Source organism: Callithrix jacchus, chromosome 8 (assembly GCF_049354715.1).
Source record: "Callithrix jacchus isolate 240 chromosome 8, calJac240_pri, whole genome shotgun sequence".
NCBI classification, from domain to species: domain Eukaryota; kingdom Metazoa; phylum Chordata; class Mammalia; order Primates; family Cebidae; genus Callithrix; species Callithrix jacchus.
The window spans coordinates 135501004-135512414 of record NC_133509.1 but is presented as its reverse complement, the minus strand read 5'-3'; the positions used below and the strand labels follow the sequence as shown (position 1 = coordinate 135512414).

Genomic DNA, 11411 nt, shown 5'->3' with positions numbered 1-11411 from the left:
AGGTGACCTCTTGGGCCGTCTTGACTCAGAGAACAGGTTCTCCATGGAAATCCCAGGCCACAATATCCCAGTGCATAGCCATGTGACTGCTGCTTATTCCTGGAAAAGATCGACATTGCTCTGAGGCAAGACGAAGCTGCCTACCTCCTGCCAGCTACTGCATAAGGGTCTGGATCAGGTCGCAGGAGGGGAGGGGAGGTCAGGGCTAACACTTAACGGGGCTTGGGGGCCTGGGCTGGAGTTCAAAGCAGGCCTTTCGATATTGGAGGTTGGCAAAGGTTTTCTATTTTGTTTTTTTCTCTTACAGTTTTTTAAAAATTGGCCAGGCACAGTAGCTCATGCCTATAATCCCAGCAGTTTGGGAAGCTGAGACAGGCAGATCACCTGAGGTCAGTAGTTCAAGAGCATCCTGGCCAACATGATGAAAACCCATCTCTACTAAAAATACAAAAATTAGCCGGGCGTGGTGGCAGGTGCCTGTAGTCCCAGCTACTCAGGAGGTAGAGGCAAGAGAATTGCTTGAACCTGGGGGGTTGAGGCTGTGTCTCTGCACTCCAGCCTGGGTGCCAAAGTGAGACTCCATCTCAAAAAAATAAAAATAAAAATAAATCATTTTTTTAAATTGTGGTAAAATACATATAACATAAAAGATACTGTTTTATGGTCTGGGCGTGGTGGCTCACGCCTGTAATCCCAGCACTTTGGGAGTCCGAGGCCAGCGGATCCCAAGGTCAAGAGATCGAGATCATCCTGGCCAATCTGGTAAAACCCCGTCTCTAACCAAAACTACAGAAATAAGCTGGGCATGGTAGTGCGCACCTGTAGCCTCAACTACTTGGGAGGCTGAGGCAGGTGAATTGCTTGAACCCGAGAGGCAGAGGTCGCAGCGAGCCGGGTTGCACTACTACACTCCAGCCTGGTGACAGAGCAAAACTCTCAAAACAAAAAACAAAAAGAGAGCATTTTAAGCACTTTTAAGTGTACAGTTCAGTGACATTAATACATTCACGTCATGCAAGCGTCGTCATCACCCACCTCCAGAACGTTTTCAGGTTCCTCAAGCTGAAGGACTCTACCTGTAAAGCAGCGCCCCCACCCTCTCCCCCCCACCCTCTGCCCCCCACCCTCTCCCCCCCACCCTCTCCCCCCCACCCTCTGCCCCCCACCCTCTCCCCCCCACCCTCTCCCTCCAGGCCCTGGAAAGCGCTCTACTTTCTGCCTCAGTACATTTGACCCCTCTGGGTACCTCCTCCAACTGGAATCATACAGGACTTGTTCTTTTGTTACTGGCTCAATTCACCTGGCACGACGGCGTCAAGGTACATCCACCCTGTAGCCTGTGTGGGAATCTCCTTCCTTTCAAGGCTGAATAATATTCCACTGTGTGGATGGACCCCATTTGTTCATCCACCCGTCCCTCCACAGATGCTCCACAGTTTCTGCCCCTTAGCCCTGGTGAATAACGCTGCTATGAACACAGATGTGCAAACATCTGTCGGCGCACACCTGCTTTCCCCTTTTGTGTATACATACCCAGAAGTGGAATTGCTGGACCAAATGGTAGTTCTGTTTCATTTTTTGACACAGGTTTTGATCTACAACAGCTAAGGATGGGTAGACTCGGTGCCAAGGGTGGGTCTTCAAGTGGGTCCCATTTGATAGTGAGCAGTTACCCCACCGAAGGACCCATTGACCTGAAAGACTGGTGCCCTGGGCACTCACTGTCCTGTGAAGGGGGCAGTCCAAGTAACCCACTGCAGAGATAATTTGATTTTTAAAATTTTTTTTGAGACAGAGTTTCACTCTTGTTACCCAGGCTGGAGTGCAATGGTGCGATCTCAGCTCACCACAACCTCCGCCTCCTGGGTTCAGGCAATTCTCCTGCCTCAGCCTCCTGAGTAGCTGGGATTACAGGCACGCGCCACCATGCCCAGCTAATTTTTGTACTTTTAGTAGAGACGAGGTTTCACCTTGTTGACCAGGATGGTCTCGATCTGTTGACCTCTTGATCCACCTGCCTCGGCCTCCCAAAGTGCTGGGATTACAGGCGTGAGCCACCGCGCCTAGCCGAGATAATTTGATTTTTAAATTTTTTTTTAGACAGAATCTTGCTTCGTTGCCAAGCTGGAGTGACCTCAGTTTACTGCAACCTCCACCTCCCAGGTTCAAGAGATTCTTGTACCTCAGCCTCCGGAGTAGCTGGGACCACAGGCACCAACACCACGCCCAGCTAATTTTTGTATTTTTGGGTTTTGTCATGTTGCCCAGATTGGTCTCAAACCTCCAAGTTCAAGCAATGTTCCTGTCCTGGCCTCCCAAAGTGCTGAGATTACAGGAGTGAGCACCGCACCTGGCCAAGACACTTCTTGAGACAACCACCGGCCTGTGACTAGAGGAAAACTGAGGCAAGGTCTTCCAGAGGTATGCACCCCAGAGGGCCTAGCCACCCTGGGAGGTCCCCTGGGGTTAGCACCTGCCTCACTCTCCAGTGCGACATCGCAGCTCACCCCACGGCCTGGCGAGTGTCTCCCACAAACCAGATGCTTTGACCAAGACTGGCAGTGAAGGCAGGGGCTCCATGTTGCCCTTCCCACTCCAGGAGGACCCCAGCTACCCCAGGAGGCCAGGTAGACAGGAGCAGGCCTTCCCAAGGCTTCTGTGTCCCCACCTTGAGGTGCACCCACCCAGCAGCACTTAGAAACCCTGACGCACACTCTCTTATTACCCCCATGGCAGCCAGTGACGATGATTCAGGCTGAATCACATGTTTACAGCTGGAACAAGGGCGATTTCTCAGCAACAAGGCACTGAGCCACAACCAGAGCAACAGCCTGGTGGAAAGGGATGGGCAAGGTCGGCCGGTTCGAGGGGAGACGCAGTGGGCGGCTGAGGGCCACTACCCTGTGCAACAGGACCCTCATCGCAGTGTCAGGAACCGGGGCTCACAGCAACTGAGGGGACCATGCACAGTCTGAGGGGTCTGAAAAGTCCACCTGGGACCCAGGGCTATGAGGAGGGGCTTTGAGGCGTGGCAGGAACTGGCACTGTTTGTCATCTGAGAGCTCAGTGGCACCCACCCCCACCAGGCCCCTACTCCCCTCAGCAGCCCCTCCTCGGCCACTAACCATGGCCCCTGCACTGCTCTACCTACCCGCACCCGCTCCCTCCATGCGCCTGCTCCCTGGGCCCCACCCTGGGCTGGTTCAGAACCCAAAGCCAGTGGGTGGTTGTTTCCTCGGCCTGGCTCCAGGAGGCCCATTTTCTACCCAGCTGATCACCCAGAAATGCCTGTCACCCAAGTTTATGCGGCCCTGGCTATCTGGTAACCCCTTTACCAGCTTCTGGGCACACAGGAGGGGTGGTCCATGGGGCTGAGGATAGGAACTGCACCCCAGGGCCCAGCCTCCAGGGCGAACACACACCTCAACCATTCATCACAATCAAGGGCAGGAGGGCTGCAAACAGCAGCATGGACTGCACTGCGGGGCAGAGAAGGCACGGACGCACCCAGGGCTCTGGGGAGGCTTTAAGGACATGCCCTGTGGATGCCCAGAGCCCCAGAGGTCCAAAGGCCCACCCCAAGCACCCCACACTCCTCCGCCAGCTGGTGCCACGGGGCAGGCTATGGCAACGACCATGCCAGGCTGTCCTTTGATGGGACCTGCATCCGGCCTTGATCTAGAATCAGATGGGGATCCATGAGCCTGCCAGGTCCCCAGGGGCAGGGTCTTAGGAAGGCATGGATACTGTGGGCCAGAAAACAAAGCACAGAAGGGGAGCCTCTCCAAGGTGGCAGGGCTGGGATGAGGGGTCCTGGCAGAGGAGGGACCTGGTGGGGAGGCTGCGGGCAGGTGGCTGCTGGGGGTGCACCTTTGGAGGACCCCAGCAGCACCACCTCTGCCCCTACCTGGGGAGGGAGCAGAGAGCAGGAGTGCTTGGGTTCGGAGGCCATCGAACCACTCCAAGGGGCCCCAGGAGCCTCCCAGCCTGCAACCTGCTGCTGCCCAGCTCCCGCTCACCCACTCTACTCAAGCCTCTCTCACCCTTGTCCCCTCTGTTCCTTCCGTCCCTAGTGCCTGGCTCAGGACCAACTCCGCATTGCAGGTCCAAGGTGACCTTCCTAAGTGGCAGGCCTGACCCTGGACCCCATCCCAAAGCCGTCACCGGGCCCTTTCCCCTACCGCACATGGGGCCTGCTTTCCTCCCCCCCCCAAGTCCCCATGTCCACCCACTCTGCTGCCTCCTCACCCTGCATGGCCCCAGCCCCCAACATCACACAGGCGTCAGCTGGCCTAAGCCGTCCCTGCCACCCTCACACCTCCACACCTTTGCACACGCAGGTCCTTCTGCCTGGCAAGCCTTCCCTCCCCCTGCATCCCGCATACGGGCCTGCTCAGATGTCAGGGGGCCTTCTCACCTTCCACTGGTCTGCCTCACTGAACGTGGGTGCTGGGGGCTACTTCTCCAGCTGATCACCCGCCCACTTTATGTTTGTTTCTATAATTACCCCCCACACTCCAGTCTGCGGGCGCCTTCAGGCTCGGGAGCCCCATCCCGACTCCATAGCGCCCTGCCCGTGTTCTCAGTCCTCATGGCAGGGGCTGGAACTGAGTAGCTGCTCAGGAATATTAAAGGAAGGAATTAATGAATGAAGCCCTAATGAAAGCTAAAAACAGGCTGCCCTTCCCGGGACTTGACCCACTTCTCAGCCTTCACCAGCTGCTTGGGAAAGCAACACTGATTCTCCAACGTGGAAAGCCGGCGCATCAATGAGCCTCTGATTGCACCCACCCTGCGCAGCATGGAGGCACCCAGCAGGACCAGCGAGGACAGGGGAGGGAGGACCCGGCTCTCCGAGGGTCTGAGCGCAGGCTGACGGCTCTCCTGCCTCTGGGGTCATCTTCCCATCCTAAGCTCAGGAGCCCCTCACATCCTTGCCCAAGTTTCTGACCCAACTGAGCCTCAGTTTCCTCAAAGGTAAAGGGGGGTTCCCATTGCTGGCAAGGGTGAGTCAGACCAGGGGCCAGCACACTTTTTCAGGGCCGGATCATAAATATCTTAGGCTCCATCAGCCAAGCTACCTCTGTCTCAAACACCCAGCTCTGCCACCAGGATGTCAGAGTGACCACAGACAGGATGGGAACCAGGGGGCTTGGCTGGGCTCCAGGAGCACTAGGTTTGTGGACACTGGGTCTTCACTTTTATAGAATTTTACATGCCACAAAATATTCTTCTTTTTTTCCAACCATTTTAAAATGTAGAAACCATTCTTAGTCTGCAGGACGGACAAAAGCAGACGGTGGCCGGGTTTGGCCCACTAGATTCGATTATGGAAGGCACCCTGAATGCAAGCCTTCCCTTCGTTCCCAGTATGACTGTGTGTTTCTGGCTATCTCCAAGAGGAGGCACTTGGAGATCTGATGTCAAAATAATTGTTTTGTTTAGACATTAGCTCAACATGCATTATTTATTAAGTAGCTGATACATTTCAAGCAGTCAGGGGATTCTATAGATGGAGCTGGTTGGGACAAGGGTACTGAGTTCCCCATCTCTAGGGGCATGCAAGTGGAGTGGGATGACCGGGCAGCAAAGTTGTAGGGAGTATTTAGGCATCAGGTAGGTAGTGTAAGGAAGTGTCCTTCAAACACCAGATCAGGTACTGTATGTTGGCCTATGGCCTCAGCTAGACCTGGACGACTGAGCCTTCTCTTCCTCCCCTGGCCCTGCCCCCAGATCCTGAGCCAGCACAGGGAACACTCACACAGAGGTTACCTGGACACAGGAGGGCCAGGCCGTCTTGCTGTCTTAGTTTGAAGCTTCAAAGTCAACCCTGAGACAAGCATTTGGGTACCGGTGGCTTCTGCGGGAGGCGGTTCCAGGACGCATGTGCAGGAATGGGGAAGTGAGACAGGGTGGGGGTGTCAGTGAGCAGGTTAACACCGGGGCTTAGCCTGCCAGCGCCCTCCAGGCAGTGGGGCAGAATGCACCTGGGAGCTGGTCTGCTGCGGGGCAAGGAAGCTAGGGTGTTTGTCCACCACTCCCGCCCCTTGTTACTTGAGGATTTGCTCCAGGGCTGTTACCTCTGGCACTTCCAGCCTGCCCAGTGCCTGTAGGCCAAAGTACGGGACCACAGCCCGAGAAGCCCTCAGCAGAACAACGCAGGTGCTCACATGAGAAGCCCAAAGTCCCCAGTGCCCTCCAGGGTGGGCAGGGGGCATAGTTCAGGAAACGCTGAGGATCTAATTCATGCTGGCTTTTAGCTCCGGACGTGCACAAAGCCCCTGCTGTAAATGGAAAACCAGACCTGGGCAGCAACCTTAACTTCCTTTGAGTCGTGGGGCGGTGGCTGAGTGGCTGTGTGGCGACCTGGCTGCACCTATGGGAGCTTAGCCTCCTTGCTGCAAGATGAAGCCCAGAGTGCTCTTCTCTCAGGGCTGTCGTGAGGATTGAATGGGACCGTGCACATAAGGGAGCACAGCAGATAGATCCTGTATGTCACAGGAGCCCAGTAAGTGACAGTGTATTGCCTGGGCTAGGTGACTAGTGGACATTCGTTGGTCACCTCTCCTTTCTCCAGCCAACTGAGACTCAGCTCTCCACAACTGACTCTAACTCCACTCTAACGTGGCCATGATTGGCTTAAGTCAATCGGCACCTCCCGCCCCTGGTTACAGGGATTGGTTGGGAAGGGGCATGTGATCTACTTTTAGCCAATAAAGAGGCAATTTCAGGACTGTTTAGTGTTACCGAAATTGATCCTTTCTGCCCCAGAATGGAGTGGTGAGGAGTCCTAAGGGTATGAATTTGCAGTCCGGGCAGACATTTCACTAGCAAAAGGGGAGCGTCTGGGCATGCTGGGGGCACCATTTGGATCCAAGGATGAAGAGAGATAGAATACAGCTGGGTCTGTGGTGACAGTCTTTTGAGCTGCTAGATCAAGCCTTACCTGAAAGTTCTGAACTCTTGCTTTACATAAGCCAATACATTTCCTTTATGTTGATGCCACCAGGAGTTGTATCCTTTGTTCTTTGCAACCTGATGAGTCCTGACAAATAGGGCATCTCCCTGGTTTCCTGAGTCCCGAGAGCAGGAATGTAAAATACGAGAGTCACTGAACGAACAGGAAGAACAAGGGCTTTCGAGTCTGGGGCCAGTGGGTGGACGAAGAAGAGGCTGGGAACCTCAGCTGGCTTGCTGCTTATTGCAACAGCAAAGTCACTCTTGGCTCGGCTATTGTGATGCCCTGAGGACACCACAGAGGCTCCTTGAATGACCAAGTGGCCGGCCAGGCAGGCAGCGGCCTCGGTTATAACCACAGACCGCAGAGGCAAGGTGAGGCAGCAAAAAGGTGGGCGTTTTCCACACACACGGGCCCACTCCGCCAGTGTCCGCTTGACAAGCACGCCCACAGAGGACACGCAGGGGCTCTCGCCTTCTCTCTGGATAATTTCAGTGTGAAGAAAACCCCCGGCGACGCAGCCCACGATGATTGCTTTGCAAAGTCTGGAGACCTTGGGAGAGCTGTGGCGGGGGAGAGAGGCACGTGGGAGGGAGGTGGAGGCTGGGCGGCCCGGGGCTTGTGGAGCTTAGAAATCTCAACTTTGCCTGACACGGTTAACACATTCGTGCTTCCAGAGACGCCGGCAAGGAGGATGGGAGTGAGAACTGCCGGTTTTTCCGTTCTGAAACAGCAGTGAAATAGCCCTCACGCATTCAGCACTTAGCCAGCACGATGCCAGCACTCCTGACAGGCTGGAGCAGGTGGTTCAGGACGACGATGGTACACACGGGACACCAGAGGCCAGCTTTAAGGGTGGTGAGCTGCTCAGCGCATGGGTGGCCCAGTGGCCATGAGGCCCTGGATAAGCCCAAACAGAGACCAAGCAAATGCCTAGAGCCAGCAGCAAGGCCTCTCTAATGCCTGGTACTCAGAGCCAGTGACCAACCTGCCCGGAGGCAGGAACTGCGGCACTGACTGAATAAAAGCACCAGGGCCACTCACACTCCTTTCAACAACCCGCGTCCTCCATCACAGGCCCATTTTACAAAAGGCTGAATCTGAGGCTGGAAGGCAGGGTGGTTCTTCCAAGTCACTGAGACTTTCTGAGATCCACAGGAGGACAAACCCAGCTCCTTTTCTTCCTTGTACACGCACTTACCCTCCTCAAACCTCCTAGCACCCACACTTTGAGCCACCCGCCCCCTGCCCTGCAGAGCCCATCCCGCACCCCCAGCCCCGAGCCCCTCTGCTCTGAGCTGGCTTGAAGTTGCCCTCTGCTGAGTCCCCTCGTAGACTTAGCACCCAGGCGGGGTGAGAACTCCCTGGGCCCTGACAGTGGCAGGGAGACAAGCAGCAAGGCTCGAGGGGGACCCAGACACTGGTTGGAATGGGGGATCCACTGGGCGGAGGTGGGCCGAGGCATCCTGCCACTGCATATGTGTTGGGCCTGACGCCTGCTCTTTGGGGCCCTGCTGGGGACATCCCTTGAAGTTGAAACATCAAGATGGACCCCTAGTTACTGGATTTCTCGACAGCATCCCCCTTCCCCAGCACATGCAGAGCCGGGGGCTGCAAAGCTGCTTTCGGGAGAGAAGCGAAGGTTTCTGTTTGGGGACCCTTCCCCTAGGTTCCCTCCACCCTGCGGAGACCAGGACCCCCCTCCCCAAGCTCTCAGCCCCCAGCCGCCTCCACAACCTCACCTGGAGCCACTGGCAGGCCACAGGCCCTCCATGGTGCAGGGAAGGGAGAAGCGTCTAGGGCACCCAGGTGGCCCTCAGAGCCGCCATCTGCTCCTCTGCTCCAAGCACAAGGGCTGCAGGGAGGAGCGTGAGCTGGCAGCTCTGGCAAGGACACGGATGGGGAGGGCGCTGGGCTGAGCCAGGGACCTGTCCTGAACCCAGAGCAGGGGACACTCTGCGCACCACGCGGCCCCACAGGCCTGCAGACCAGGCGCCGGGCGGGGGGAGGGCGCCTCTGTGTTTCGTTTTGTTTCATTTTGGAACAGCAGGCTGAACAAAGTGTGCACAGCTGTGCGCCCGCCGCACAGAAGGACAATCACCCGCATTCTGTCCTGATTGTTTCAACTCTTTCCCTTTTTTAGTGCAAAATATAGAAACATTACAAATAATATTGAAGCCCTCTGTGTGCCCGGGGTGAGGTGGGGACCATCTGGGACCCATATTCTCTTGCCACCGCCACCCCCACTTCAAGGAAGGAAAACAAACCCTGCTGGGTGCATAGCGTGCCCACAGCCTGTCCCGGGAGTCCCCTCCTCCTCATGACGCAGGCAGCTGGTGACTCTTGTCCCCGCACCACAGCGGTGAGGAGGGCCTGCTTCAGGGGAAGCGGTTCAGGTGGGTTATCTCAGCACCTGGGGGGCTTCATCGGGGACTCAGTCCTTCCATTGTCTGCTCTCCCAGCCTTTGTTGCTCGGCTTCCATCCCGTACGTCCCAAGGTGGCCCTTGGTTCCAGACATTGCCTGCACATGTTCACACACCCTTAGGGAGGACGGTGTCTTTCCTGTGAGTCTCTTCGATGGGTGAGAAAACCTTTCCCCAAAGTCCCTGCAGTGCTTTCCTCCCATCTCCTCGGGTCCGCCCCAGCCACCTCAATACCCATCCTGAACTGTTGCTGGCAAGACCAATGCCACCATGATTGGCTTGGTGGCCACAGGGCCACCTGCAAGAAACCAGGTGATCAGAGCAAATCAGGGTTCTCTTAGCAAGATAGAAGGACAGGCAAGGGGGTGAGGGGAAGGGTATCAGGCAGCAACACTCCACAGGCTGGCCAACCTTGCCAGGGAATAGCAACCTGCGGGAGGCGGGAGTGTGAGGGAAGTCACATCATCCATGCCAAAGTCACAGCCTTGCACTGCACCCCACCCCACCACTGGGACTCCCTGCACCGCCTCTACCACCAAACTGCCCCCACGGCTCCACCCCTGCACCCCTCACGCCACTGCCCCACCCCCAGGACTGCATCCCACAGGGCTACAGACCGCACTGTCCTCACCACTGCTCCTGGTAAGGTGTGTGGGCCCAGCAGGGCTGGACCAAGGCTGGCATGATATTTGGGGAGCAAGGGCAGGAAAGGGAGGCAGGACTGGGAACAAAGTCCACTTGTGGGCCAGATCAGGGGTTAGAGGAAAGACGCCAAGACAACAGCCAAGAAGACTGGCTGCCCTGGCCAACTGCGGAGGGGCCACCAGTCAGAAAAGGAAGGCAGAACCAGAGGCGGGAAGCAACAGGGAGGAAGAAGCTGGGCAGAGCAGGAGCAGGAGGGGTTCTGGACTCGTCTGCCGGCACCAAGTCCTGGCTGAGCAAGGGAAAGGGTCATCACAGGAACCCACCAGCTTCAGGGCTCCCCTGCTGTGGGTCGTCATCCTCTGGGCACTTTCTGGCTGGACATTGCCAAGAAAAGTTAGGATGCTTTGGTATGGCGGCTCTGTGTTCATTAGAATCAGATTTGGCTGCAAAACAGGAGGCATGGAATAGTGCAGGATTCAACCCTCAAGGATTTATTTTCTCCAGTAAAATTGTTTGGGAGGTAAGCTGTCCAGGGCTTGGGTGGCAGCTCATCAAGAACCCTGGCTCCTTCCATGCATCTATATTTTCCCTTATCTTCAGCATGTAATTTCCATCACTCAAAAAACCTCTTGGTCTAAGAAAGATCCCAGAATTCCAGCTATTACATCTTCATCCCAGACAGCAGGAAAGAGAAAAGCAGGAATGCCAGGGGAGGCATGGCCCACTTGTCTGTTCCCTCTGAGAAGTCAAGCTAAGAACTTCCATTTCCTGATAAAACTGAGTAACACGGATCAGATTTACCCTCCAACTTTACACTTTACACCCCCACACATGCACACATATGAAACCACGGTTTTCAGACACTGGATGAAAGGTAGTTCAGAAGAATGAGCTTGAAGCGAACATAAGCAAACCCTCTGACCAGCCCTGGAGAGAATTTCCAGGCTATATTCTCAGTAAGGAAAATCGAGAGCCCCACAATGTCTCTGAGATGGAACGCTGAGTTAGAGAACACAGGACACCTACAATTCACAGTGTAGAACACCAGAGGTGAGAATGCTGCACAGAGAGAAAGAGTTTCAGAGGTCTGCAGGGGCTTCTCTTCCAACCCTTAGCTAAGCACTAATCCGTGCACAAGCTTGAGGAAACTGCCATCACTGAGGAAAGGGCAATTAGAAAGGAAGAGGCAGAACAATCACACCGTGGAATGAAAATAGTTTATCTTCCCACTGGCCAGAGTAGAGAGACCTCCTAATGATAGACCGCAGAGTGTTCGGAAGGGTATTATTGCCTGGGTCATGGGTCAAACTAGCCCTAGACTGAAGGCTGACCTGGATCTGCCTCCAAACCTTAAAAGTAAGTCTTGAGGGGCGAGCGCAGCGGC

At 55.5% G+C, this 11411-nt stretch overlaps 1 long non-coding RNA gene across 1 annotated transcript; it reads right to left on the bottom strand.

The window, feature by feature from the left end:
* Positions 1-5453: 5453 nt before the first annotated feature.
* LOC128928875 (uncharacterized) lies at positions 5454-8808 on the bottom strand. The gene is made up of 2 exons (XR_008474600.2): positions 8701-8808; positions 5454-7858 (listed from the first exon to the last, which is right to left on the bottom strand). It is a non-coding gene; the product is annotated as an uncharacterized LOC128928875 (long non-coding RNA).
* Positions 8809-11411: the final 2603 nt, after the last annotated feature.